The sequence below is a fragment of the Ahaetulla prasina genome, chromosome 8 (assembly GCF_028640845.1).
Source record: "Ahaetulla prasina isolate Xishuangbanna chromosome 8, ASM2864084v1, whole genome shotgun sequence".
Classification (NCBI taxonomy): domain Eukaryota; kingdom Metazoa; phylum Chordata; class Lepidosauria; order Squamata; family Colubridae; genus Ahaetulla; species Ahaetulla prasina.
In genome coordinates this window covers 75,246,977-75,259,638 of record NC_080546.1, presented here as the reverse complement: position 1 = coordinate 75,259,638, position 12,662 = coordinate 75,246,977, and positions in this window count along the sequence as shown.

The following is a 12,662-nucleotide window of genomic DNA, read 5'->3' as shown; positions in this document are numbered from 1 at the left end:
TAGAATGAATACTCAAAAGGATTCTGAGGGAAGAGAAAATGAAGAATCTTAATTTTTTTTCATTGTGTTCTTTGGCTCAGAAACCTTTGCCAAATAGCAGTAGTAATTCTGTTCAAGAAAGGGAGAGTCTGGCTCCATCCATTATTTTATAATTATTCATTTTACTCATTCTCTTGTTAATATGCAACCTATCGCTTCTGGATGTTTCAGTTGCTATTTAATGCAAGCATCTAATGATCTTAATATAAAGTGTTGTCATTATGATTCATTCACTGACCAAAGACTTAAAAGGAAACACGGGAGACATTTTTAAAAGGTTTCTAAGCAGACTGAACTGAAGCATGTGCGCAGTGAAAAAGATGAATTCAGAACTACTATTAATATAAAAAAATAATATCAAAGCAGTTTGATATTAATATCAAAGCAGTGCGGGAACTTACAAAGGAGATAATAAATCTACACACAAGAGAGGCAAGTAGACAGCAAAAGGTAAACGGAAGGCAAGCAATATGAAGTTTTTCATTTGAAATCCTTTTTTGTGATTCTAGTCCTCAAATTTTTTAATTCGTATTTTAATTGTATATTGCACTGTTTGTTTTACCTTGGCTGTACACCACCCTGAGTCCTTCGGGAGAAGGGCGGTATAAAAATCGAATAAATAATAATAATAAAATAATAATAATAAAAAAATCAAATAATCCATGAAACAAATTGATTTGATTTAATGCTATAAATTGGAGAATAGCCTAATCTTTACATTTGCTTGTCGGATTAGGACAATGGGAACCAGTGACCCCAAAAAAAAAAATCCATGATGATCCTTATAATCATACATAAAACTATAAACTTTAGAAATAGTCATAGTTTAGAAATGAGTTCTCCTTATTCTGCTGTGTGTTGAAGTTGTTTAATCATTCAACCTGTAAGAAGTAGTCACCTGCCTATCCTAGAGAATGAAATATTTTGGGGAATATTAAAAGAAGTAAACTATTATATTTCCCCAAAGGAGAAATGGAAAAACACATTCTTAGAGGCAGAAATCAGTCTTCCTTAATAGCCTACAGCAGATGCCCATTAAGAAATCCTGGGCCTATTCACAAAATACCTTTACCTCCAGGTGATGGGATTAAGGATAGGGCATGACCTTAATCCCATTCATTGAGAAAAGTGGAAACAATACCTGTCCATTTAGAAAAACAGGCTAAAGACAATATTTAACAGGATTTTAAAAAAATCAATTACACATGCCTGACAGGATTAGGACCAAAGAAGTGATAATTAAGACCCACAATGAGCCTTTGCGGAACAAATAAAACCAACAAAATGATAAAAACACACAAAGCAAGCCTCCAGATAACAAAATGCTGTTAAAAAAAAACTATGTACAAAAGCCCATGTAAAACCAAACCAATTGGTCAGCTGCCCCAGAATCACGTGCTGTTGCTCATCGCTAAACAGAATCTTTCTTTCCGATCAGCCTCCATTTTGTTTCCAGCGCCTTTCTCCCAGCTTGGAACTGAACCAGGTGGATTTTTCTTCCAACCTATCTTAACAGAAAATGGAATAGAAGAGAAGAGCAAGTCTGCTTACTTATTGGCAAGAATGCAATGAAAAGAGTGTTAAAGTTTGGTTTTGTTAACTGCTTTCTGAAGAAGGTTTCTACCAGTAGCCTAAGAAGAAATGCTTGGAAAAGTCTTGTTCAGACTGAGGTAAAGACTGTGGAGATTCTTCTGCAAGTGTACAGGCCAGTCAGAGCAGCTGGGGAAGATGCAGCAGCGCCAGCAATTGGAGATGGAGAGAGGAAGACTCCTAGCAGACACTTCCTTCCTTCAGCTTTGTGGGGTCTGTTCACATGTTCTTTGTTTTTTTCCTGTTTGGGGAAAATGTCAGTGCATGTCACCATCTTACATTAAACACTGAATTTCCTCCCAAAATTTTTATAATGTAAGGTCCAAAAATGCATTTGAGTCACCAAAATGCCAAAGAGAGAGAGATCCGAGAAGAGATTTGAAAAGTAACAGCTTTTATTTTGCAAACCAAAATAGCTGGGTGGACAATTTTTCACGGCATACAGGCAGAAAGCATGCAAGGAAAAAAGCCACACCTTGTTGTGACTCGTCCTCCCTCCTCTCCTCAGCCAGGCCCCTCCCGTCTCCAACCAGGCTTTTTATCAGACTCTGAGTCTGATAATGAAGATGAACGGCCTGTCATGCCTCCAGCCCCTGGCCCTGGCCCCATGCCCGGAGAGGATTCAAGGAGTGAAAGGAGTAGCCCAAGAAACCTCACTCATACAGCATGTGTTCCTTTGGCTCAGCCTTCAGAGCAGGAAGCCAGCCAGGTGCTGGAATTACTCAGGCCTACTCCTCTGACCCCTCACTTTCCAAGACGCTGACAGCAGATCCAGCTAAAGACAATTCAAAGTGGGAGGACCCTCTCTTCCGGAGATTTGAGAGGTGAAGCCAGCAGAAGGAAGGGTGGGGCAGGCCTGGATAAATGCTGAGTTATGGAGCCACACCCCACAGCCTATATAAAGGACCTGCTTTTGGCATTCCAACCTTGAGTCAAGCAAAGTCTTATCTAGTTTGCTGATATCGGACTCTATCGCTGAAGTCACAACTTGGACTCCTGCCTGCCCTGTAAACCTCGAAGGAACTTGGCAAGCTACAAAGGCTTCGTTGCCAAGTTTGTTACGGACTTCCTTGACTCGTTCGTCGGAGTGGGAGTGGGACACAACACACCTCGGGGAAGGTGTGGCATCCTTTTATACCTTCAGAGACATCAGCTTAGTATCTAATTCTGGTCCCCTGGCCCAGGCTTCCCTTGTAGCCCTGCATTGGCAATGCAGCAAGGAACAGGGGGGCTGAGTGCTTAGCAACACAGGTATTTGCCCGATGTAACCCTGACAAACCATGACATACCTGGCACCAGGCACTGAGTTGTACACAAAAACAAGATAAACAGGAGTTAGATCACTGGTAGAAGCAAATGACAGAGGCAATTCTAATTCTTACAGGAGCAAAGCAATTCTTACAGAAGTGAAATAGCAAGTTATTATTATGTCCCACTAATTCTACCTATTCTACTATTATTATGTCATGTCCCTTCAAAAATATTTGCTATTAATTAGCCTTCAGAAAAATAATGAATAACAAAACAAATCTTAATTGCTGCTATTGAAGTGTTTAAAATAGGCATACCTTGAGGAGACAAAATCCAGAGTTTATCTGAAAAAGATTCTGCTTAAACTAAATTTCCAATCAACTATTAACATATCTTCAGTCAAATATCTGAACATCATTTTTGAAGATATTTTTATTACTTTTATTATTTTTATAAATACCTGTAACTCGAGCCTCTTCCTCCTATTTTCCCCACAACAACAACCCTTTAAGGTGAACTGGGCTGAGAGAAAGTGACTTTCATGCCTAAAGCGGAATTAGAACTCACAGTTTTCTGGTTTCTAGCCCAGTGCTTTAACTGCTGGACCAAACTGGCTTTTTTATTTCAAGACCATAAGAGGCATTTTTAAATTTAACTACAGACAGTCCTTCTTAAACCAGACACTTGGCAACTCACAACTGCAACAGTCCCAGTGATGTGATCAGCCTTGTCAAACTTTACTGCTGACTTCTGACAATTGAAGTCACTGGGGAAGCCAGCAGGGGGTAGCAAAACTGATCACATGACACTGCACTTAATAACTCTGGAATTTGCTTAATGATGGCAATTGGAACTGCCATTGTAATTCGACATGGTCATGCGATATTGCGATATTGCACTTTCCAACCTGGTCACCAAGTTGGTCGTTCCAATTACCACCATTAAGTGAGAACTGCCCGCATAAACCATTGAGTCTTTCCTTTAACAATTTCTATTTGTTTTTCCTGTCAAATTTTATTACATTTATTGGGATTACTATTTTGGATGCATTTTAATAGTCTCATGAGTTGTTAATAGCATAATTTAAAGGGACAATGAATGCAATCCATTGTACTTTGAAATTTATTATTTGTGAAGGCAAGGGGACAAGTTTGTTTATAGTTATTTATAGTTACTTACCAAATTTATATATTATGAATTAATTATTACTGGGACTGTGGTCTTATTGTAGTTCTTGATATATGTCCTCTGTCTGTTTCTCAGTCTTTTTCTTTTCTGTGACTTTTTAGAAATTCTACAGAAAAGAAAGAACATCTCTATAAAAAGATACTAAAAGTCCCAATTGGGGGCTACCTGTTAAATCATACATTCCCAAAGTTAATGTATTATATATATTCCAGTTCCTGATTCTTAGTTTTACTCCGTGCAGGGAAACATGCAGTGGTGGGATTCAGCCAGTTCGCACCACTTCGGGAGAACCAGTTGTTAAGTGTCTAAGCAGTTTGGCAAACTGGTTGTTGGAAGAAATCATTAGGGCAGAGAACCGGTTGTTAAATTATTTGAATCCCACCACTGGAAGCATGTTTCATTTAATTATTTTTCACCTGATAATCTCATCACTTTAAATATTTCCCACAATATCTGCAACACCAGGTAAAGGCTTTTGATAGTTCCTCTTTTCTATTGATTATGCACAGACCAACTGTTTCAAATAAAGCTAGCAAAGGAATTTTAAATTTATTTATACATTTGATTGTTTTTACTGTTTATTTCATATATTTCATTTTATTTTAGTAATCTGCCCCTTTTTTGATTTAACTCTGTGTGTTTGTGTAACTATATATATATGTATGTATGTATGTATGTATGTATGTATGTATGTATGTATGTATGTAGGTCTTTGGTTATTCGGGTTTTCTCCCACGTAAAATTGGAAGTGTCTTGGCGACGTTTCGACGAAATCCCATTCGTCATCATCAGGCTAGGTGCTTACAGCTTCCTATTTCTAGGAGAAATGTATGATCGCTGCTGTTTCTTCCTTTTAACTGCTAGTGGGGGTTTGAACTGATTGGTTGGGAGCTTGGCTGTGTTCTGATTGGGTGGAGGTGTGTTCTGATTGGTTGGGAGTTTGGCTGTGCTCTAATTGGATGGTGGGGTTGGCTGTGCTCTGATTGGCTGGGGATGTGTTCTGTTGGGGGGGGCTTAGTTGTGCTCAGGTTGGTTTGAGATGCAGGGGGATTTGAATTGGTGAGTTGCATTGCTGTTGTTTGGCTTCACGTTTGTGGTCGTGCTCCATCTTCATGGTGGGTGTCAGTCTGCTGCATGTATGGATTGGAGGGGTTTGAAATGGCTAATGATGCAGCTGCAGTCTGGCTTCTGGTCCGTGGTCGTGCTTCATTATCGGTGTGGGTTTGAGTTTGCTTTCTGTATGGATGTGTGGCACTCATGAGTGTGGGTCTTGCATCATTCTTCGTGTTAGGGACTCGTTTGTCGATAAGGGCGGGTTTCCAAATGGCTGGTAGGCGGGAGGTATCATCTCGTTTATTCATGCTGTGTGGGCGTTTTTCTATCTCGATGGAAATAGGAAGAAATAGGAAGAAATATTCTAGAAATAGGAAGCTGTAAGCACCTAGCCTGATGATGACGAATGGGATTTCGTCGAAACGTCGCCAAGACACTTCCAATTTTACGCGGGAGAAAACCCGAATAACCAAAGACCTACATACAAACACCCGCGAAAACCTCAGAAAACAAATATATATATATATATATATATATATATATATATATATATATATATATATATATATATATATATATATATATTGTTAAATAATATATATTATCTTTCTCTGCTCCTGTCCATGTCCATGTTTTTGGAGTATCATATAGAAGTGGTTTGCCATAGCCTGTGTGCGTGTGTCTTTGGGGGGGGGGATTCTCAGTGTAGCTACAGTCTTTGATTTTCTTAGTAATATTAAACCAGGTCAGATTGCTTTGTATTTTGAGATCAGACAAAAGAACTGTCAGGATTCCAAGTAATGGATCCCTTGCAGGCAAAAACTCTGAGGCAGGTAGATTCCTCAGGTAAGGTAAAGGTAAAGGTTCTCCTTGCACATATGTGCTAGTCGTTTCCAGCTCTAGGGGTTGGTGCTCATCTCCATTTCAAAGCCAAAGACATGCTGTCCGACTAAACGCCAAAGGCGCAAGGAACACTGTTACCTTCCCACCGAAATGGTCCCTATTTTTCTACTTGCATTTTTTTACATGCTTTCGAACTGCTAGGTTGGCAGAAGTTGGGACAAGTAACAGGAGCTCACTCCGTTATGTGGCACTAGGGATTCGAGCTGCTGAACTGCCGACCTTTTGATCGACAAGCTCAGCATCTTAGCCACTGAGCCATCACATCCCTTAGATTCCTCAAAGAATAGCTTTATTGGAAATATCATATTGGCACATATCTGGCGGAAACCGACTCTGAAAGGTCTCTCGGTTTTCACCTAATTAAAAGAAAAAGTTTTCCCCCAATCCCAAACTATCAGTCACATGGCCCAATCAAAGCAGCATCCGCTGGTCTGGTGACATAACTCCTCCTTCATCCGGCCAGATGTGAGAGCATCCTTGATTCCCTAGAGAAAGTATTTTATCTTGACTACACAACCCCAGCTATCTATAATCCCCCCCTCGCTATCCCTCAGCTCTAGTGTGGCAGCACTGAAGCTCCAAGATGGCTTTGGCCAGGCCAGCTTCAGGGTTGACAAGAACAGCTAGATGCTGCCATGCAAATATTTTGATCAAAAACCTGTATAGCCATTCCTCTATTTGGTTACATTAGATACCATGCCTGGAATATATGTGCATGTCCATTTATGAACATAACCATAATCAGACTCTTTCCAGTGGAAAAGTTGTGTTGATCATTCAAAATATTTTAGTAGAGAAGTGATTAATTATCACACAGTACTCAGAGAGGTTGTGTCCCAGCTTCACTGATATAACTACAGATCAAGACAAAAATGAAGCAAAATAAAGATCTGATACTGCAACTAAATCATATCAATTTCATGCATATTTCCAGCTATTTTTTATTGTTTGTAATATAAGCCAGATCATACAAACAGTCCTACATCATTCATTTTCATTTTGAGATATCCAGTTTTAGATGACTAATGATTAATTCAGCTTTAATACTGTTGTGCTAAGATTTATGAAACTGAAATGAAACTAGGTCACTTACTTAAGATGAAAGATTGCTTAAATTTCACTAATTTCACAGAAATACGTTAGATATTAAAACTCCCTCTGCTTCCTTTCTTTTTTCCTCTATCAAAAGATAATGTCCCCTCAAGGTTTTGCTATTGTTAATTGTTCTTTTTTTTTCACTTCTCATTTACTGAAACGTAAATCTTTCTTCATGGAAGAGGTTATGTTGTATGGGAAGAACTGAATTATGCTAAGAAGGAATTTTTACATATAGGAAAAAAGAACCCAAACACTAAGTACATACTAGATGGACATTACCTTACTGACGACCCCCATCCCATTAAAGACCTCGGAGTTTTCATGTCAAATGATCTAAGTGCCAAAGCCCACTGCAACTACATAGCAAAAAAAGCTCTAAGAGTTGTAAACCTAATCTTGCGTAGCTTCTTTTCCAAAAACACCACACTACTAACCAGAGCATATAAAACATTTGCTAGACCAATTCTAGAATACAGCTCACCTGTTTGGAATCCTCACCACATCTCTGACATCAATACAATTGAATGTGTCCAGAAATATTTTACAAGAAGAGTTCTCCGTTCCTCTGAAAACAACAAAATACCTTACCCCACCAGACTTGAAATCCTAGGCTTAGAAAGCTTGGAACTCCGTCGCCTCCAACAAGACCTAAGTTTAACTCACAGAATCATCTATTGTAATGTCCTTCCTGTTAAAGACTACTTCAGCTTTAATTGCAATAATACTAGAGCAACTAATAGATTTAAACTAAAGGTCAACCGCTTTAATCTAGATTGCAGAAAATATGACTTCTGTAACAGAATCATCAGTGCTTGGAATACTTTACCTGACTCTGTGGTCTCTTCCCATAATCCTAAAAGCTTTAACCAAAAACTCTCTACTATTGACCTCACCCCATTCCTAAGAGGACCATAAGGGGCATGCATAAGCGCACAAACGTGCCTACCGTTCCTGTCCTATTGTTTTTCTTTTCTTCTTCCTATATATATATATATATATATGCTTATGCCTCCTAATATTTACTCATATATGTGTTTATATGCTATATAATCTTTTTGTATGATACCTACATATATTGTTGTGACAAAATAAATAAATAAATAAATAAATAAATAAATAAATAAATAAATAAATGAATAAATAGTAACTTTGAGTAGGAAATCTGAAGCTTCACTGAATACATCCTTATTGTGCATCATCATGTATCCATTAAAAAGAAGATAAAGCCTGATGTATTTTAGTCAAAAAAATACATGGAAAGGTTGCTTCTAAATAACTTTTTAAAATGTTCTTTTTAAGATGATAATTTACCAGTTTTTATTATTCTAAACTGTAATCTTTCATAAAAGCGCTATAAAAAAATTAAAAGGAAGTTTTCCCACCAAAAAGGAAACGCTGATCAGCTTATTACTGACGACGAGAATTTTATCAGAGCTAAAATTAGTTTGCAAGTACATTTCCTCCTTTCTGAGTTAATCAAGAATATTAACTTTCACTTAAAGAGATCCACATAGTTTTTTCTGTGTGTATTGTTTTCAAACGGATGGTATTTACTTAATTTTTTATGGGCAGATATTAGGAAAATGGCAGACATTTTGATTACCAGAATGAATGGTGGTTAAATGAGAATTAAATATTGGTTGTTATTTTGCCACTTTTGTATGCAAAATAAACTTTTTTAAAAAACCAAGGCATCTGGAGTTTCTCTTTTCTGATGAAATATCTTTAATAATAAGACAAACAATGATGTTGAAGATGCCTCAATCAGTGGCATTGTGGGGTTGACCCCTTGGCTGCTTTCACTTTCCATTTCGGGGAAGAAGAAATTTTATCTTGTTTGTTTCAGGTTGAAACTCCTTGAAGCAGCATTTTCTGACTTCTTTAACTTCTATTTTATATATATTTTATTTAGAAAATTTATACTATATTTTTTTCTGATGCTTTAGGGCAGGGGTTTCTAACCTTGGCAACTTTAAGACTTGTGGACTTCAACACCCAGAGTTCCTCAGCCAGCAAAGCTGGCTGAGGGATTCTGGGAGTTGAAGTCCACAAGTCTTAAAGTTGTCAAGGTTGGAGACCCCTGCTTTAGGGCAGTTAACAGCAACAAATAGGAAAAAAAAATAGCCATACAAATAATTGTACAAATCAAATCAAAACCAAGAAACCTTTTCAGTAATGGATATTAACTATATAAAAGCCAGAGAAAATTGTATATCCCCATAACTATGTTTTTACTAAGTCTAGTCATTTTGGTTCCTAGTAGAAGTTACCTCATAATATAATTCTGAATACAAGGCCATATTCCCAAAAAAATGAAAACATAAAAAATTGTAAAAATATATTAAAATGTTTTTCATTTTGGTCTCTGCCCATCACATATAAGTTTGCTGTCTGCTCAAAAACCTTACTGGAATATTCTATATTTGAGGTTTCTGACGGGAAGTTCCTCTCTATATTTATATAAAGCATGTTCTTCAATTTTCTTTCTTTCTTTTAGCAAAAACAACCCTGGAGCACATTTTGCTGAGTTGTTGTTCTTACTCATTTTATATTCTTAGAGTTTAAAAAAAGTTGCAAAAGATTTCCGTTGTTTCAAAAAATGCTAACAGGCTGCGGTGTTATTCCTTGCCGTGTGTATGGTAGTAAGCAACATATCAGCACTGTCTACATATTATTGTGACCAGTGGTGGGATTCAGCCAGTTCGCACCACTTCGGGAGAACCAGTTGTTAACTTTCTGAGCAGTTTGGTGAACTGGTTGTTGAAAGAAATCATTAGGGCAGAGAACCGGTTGTTAAATGATTTGAATTCCACCACTAGTTGTGACCCAGGCCCAATTAGGTAGTAGTAGAATAGAACAGAACAGAACAGAACAGAACAGAACAGAACAGAACAGAACAGAATAGAATAGAATAGAATAGAATAGAAATGCTGTTGCTGGCCTTATGGGAGGGGTCAATCATCTCTTGGTCCTACTCCTGAGTTGTCCTCTTTGTTTGAGCTGCTCTTGCCTTCTGGCAGCTCTTCTTATGCGTGCATTAGGAACAGGCCCCTACTGTTCCTCTGCCTCACTACTATCAGCCTCTGGAGGCTCTGGAGTCCCACATCACTCCCTGGCCTCATCTCTGCCTCTGACGCAGAGCCCTCATCCGGGCCTTCCCCAGCCTCCAGGACTGGCCCATGTTCTTCCTCAGCCTCATTGCTGTCCAACTTGGTTGCCAGCTCCGCAGGCTGTTGGCAGATCACAACACATATTGCATAAAGTCAGAAAAACAGGCGCATGTGCTGGTTGATTGGTTGGTTACTTACTCAGGCTTCTTTCCTCATAAACTGAAGTAATCTATAGAACATCAGTTAATTATGACAGTACTTCCATGGGATAGGCCAAATCTCCACTTTGTTAAATGCATTCCTAAGGAACCAAGTAGTGGTCCTTTAAAAGTACAGTAAGGTGAAGAAAGACTGACTACTCATGGACACATTCCATAGAATGAACCCATTTCTGGAAATGCTGGCCCCCTTAAGTGCTGGTAGATGGTATTTTCCTTGGGAGATCTTCAGATCTACACTTCTGATCTCACAGTAGTCTTCAAAAGCAGCACCATTATTAAAAGACGCTTGCTCCTGAGGAGGAAAGCTATGGCAAATCTAAACAGCGTACTAAAAAGCAGAGACATCACCCTGCCAACAAAAGTGTGCATAGTTAAGGCTATGGTTTTCCCAATTGCAATGTATGGCTGTGAAGGTTGGACCATAAGAAAGGCTGAGCGTCAAGGAATCGAGGCCTTTGAACTCTGGTGCTGGAGAAGACTGCTGCAAGTCCCTTGGACTGCAAGGCAAACAAACAAGTCAGTCCCAGAGGAGATCAACCCTGATTGCTCTTTAGAAGGCCAGATCCTGAAGATGAAACTGAAATACTTTGGCCACCTAATGAGAAGGAAGGACTTCCTGGAGAAGAGCCTAATGCTGGGAACGATTGAGGGCAAAAGAAGAAGGGGACGACAGAGAATGAGGTGGCTGGATGGAGTCACTGAAGCAGTCGGCGTGAGTTTAAATGGACTCCAGAGGATGGTAGAGGACAGGAAGGCCTGGAGGAATGTTGTCCATGGGGTTGCGATGGGTCGGACATGACTTCACAACTAACAACAATATCACTTAAATCACTTTGTTATAGGCCAGATCACCTAGGCAACAAAGTGGATGGACTCAGTTTCAGTTGCAATGATACAGCAGACTTGGTCATAGTAAAGGTAAAGGTTCCCTTTGCATATATATGCTAGTTGTTCCCGACCATGGAGACATCTTTGGGCAGTGCTCATCTCTGTTTCAAAGTCAAAGAGCCAGCACTGTCCGAAGACATCTCCGTGGTCATGTGGCCGGCATGACTAAATGCCAAAGGTGCACGGAATGCTGTTACCTGCCCAACAAAGGTGGTCCATATTTTTCTACTTGTAATTTTTACCTGCTTTGGAACTGCTAGGTTGGCAGAAGCTGGGACAAGTAACGGAAGCTCACCCCATTATATGGCAGCACTAGGGATTTGAACCGCTGAAGCTGGGACAAGTAATGGGAGCTCACACTGTTATGTGGCAGTAGGGAGTCGAACTGATGAACTGCCGGACATGGTCATAGGAGACTTGAAAGAACAGGTGTGGGATAGATTTGTTATGGAAAAAAATCTATCCATAAGATTGCTGTGTGTATATGTATGTATTATGTAAGACCTGTTCATACATGATAATTGACCACCATTGTCTCAACATTCTTCTTTTTCAGTGAATTTCTAATCTGCTGTCAGTCAGCTTCCTCTTAATGTTTTTGTGCACCATATTTCTAGCTGACATTGCTTCTTAATTAAACCGTTTCACTGTCAGTCAATTGATTCTTCTTACTGAGCACTACAGATATATAAGAGCCCCAACATCCATGCCTCGTTGAAATAAAATATTAAAATGCTTTGTTTTTTCAGCCTCTCAACCTTCCCTATGTGTATGCATATTAATAAATGTTAAGAGTATAAAAATGCATTGCACATATTATACAATTCCAGTGTAGCTTACATTCAAGGAATGTAACTTAAAAAGACACCCCTATCATTTCCAGAAATGTATGGTAACTCAGGGTGGTGGTATTAGTGGCTACTCCCCTGTGGAACAGCTTAGACGCATGATGGCGAACCTATGGCATGTCTGCCAGAAGGGGCACACAAAGCCATGTCACCTGGCATGTGCAGCATCACCCATTCCTCTTCCGTGTTTCTGATGCATGTGTGCATGCTGACTAGCTAGTCTTCTGGTTACTGACGTGCATGCGCACATGATGATCAGCTGGCCTTCATGCATGCAGCAGTGCCAGAAACCGGAAGATCAGCCCGCCAGCTGATCATCGCGCATGTATGTGCACCAATAACCAGAAGACTAGCTGGCCAGTGCACATGCGTGCACTGGAAACCAGAAGTTCATTTCCTGGCACACGCATGCCCATTGGGCAGCTCCTCTCAGTGCACGTGCACACCAGTTATGCCATCAATGCCCGAGGGTC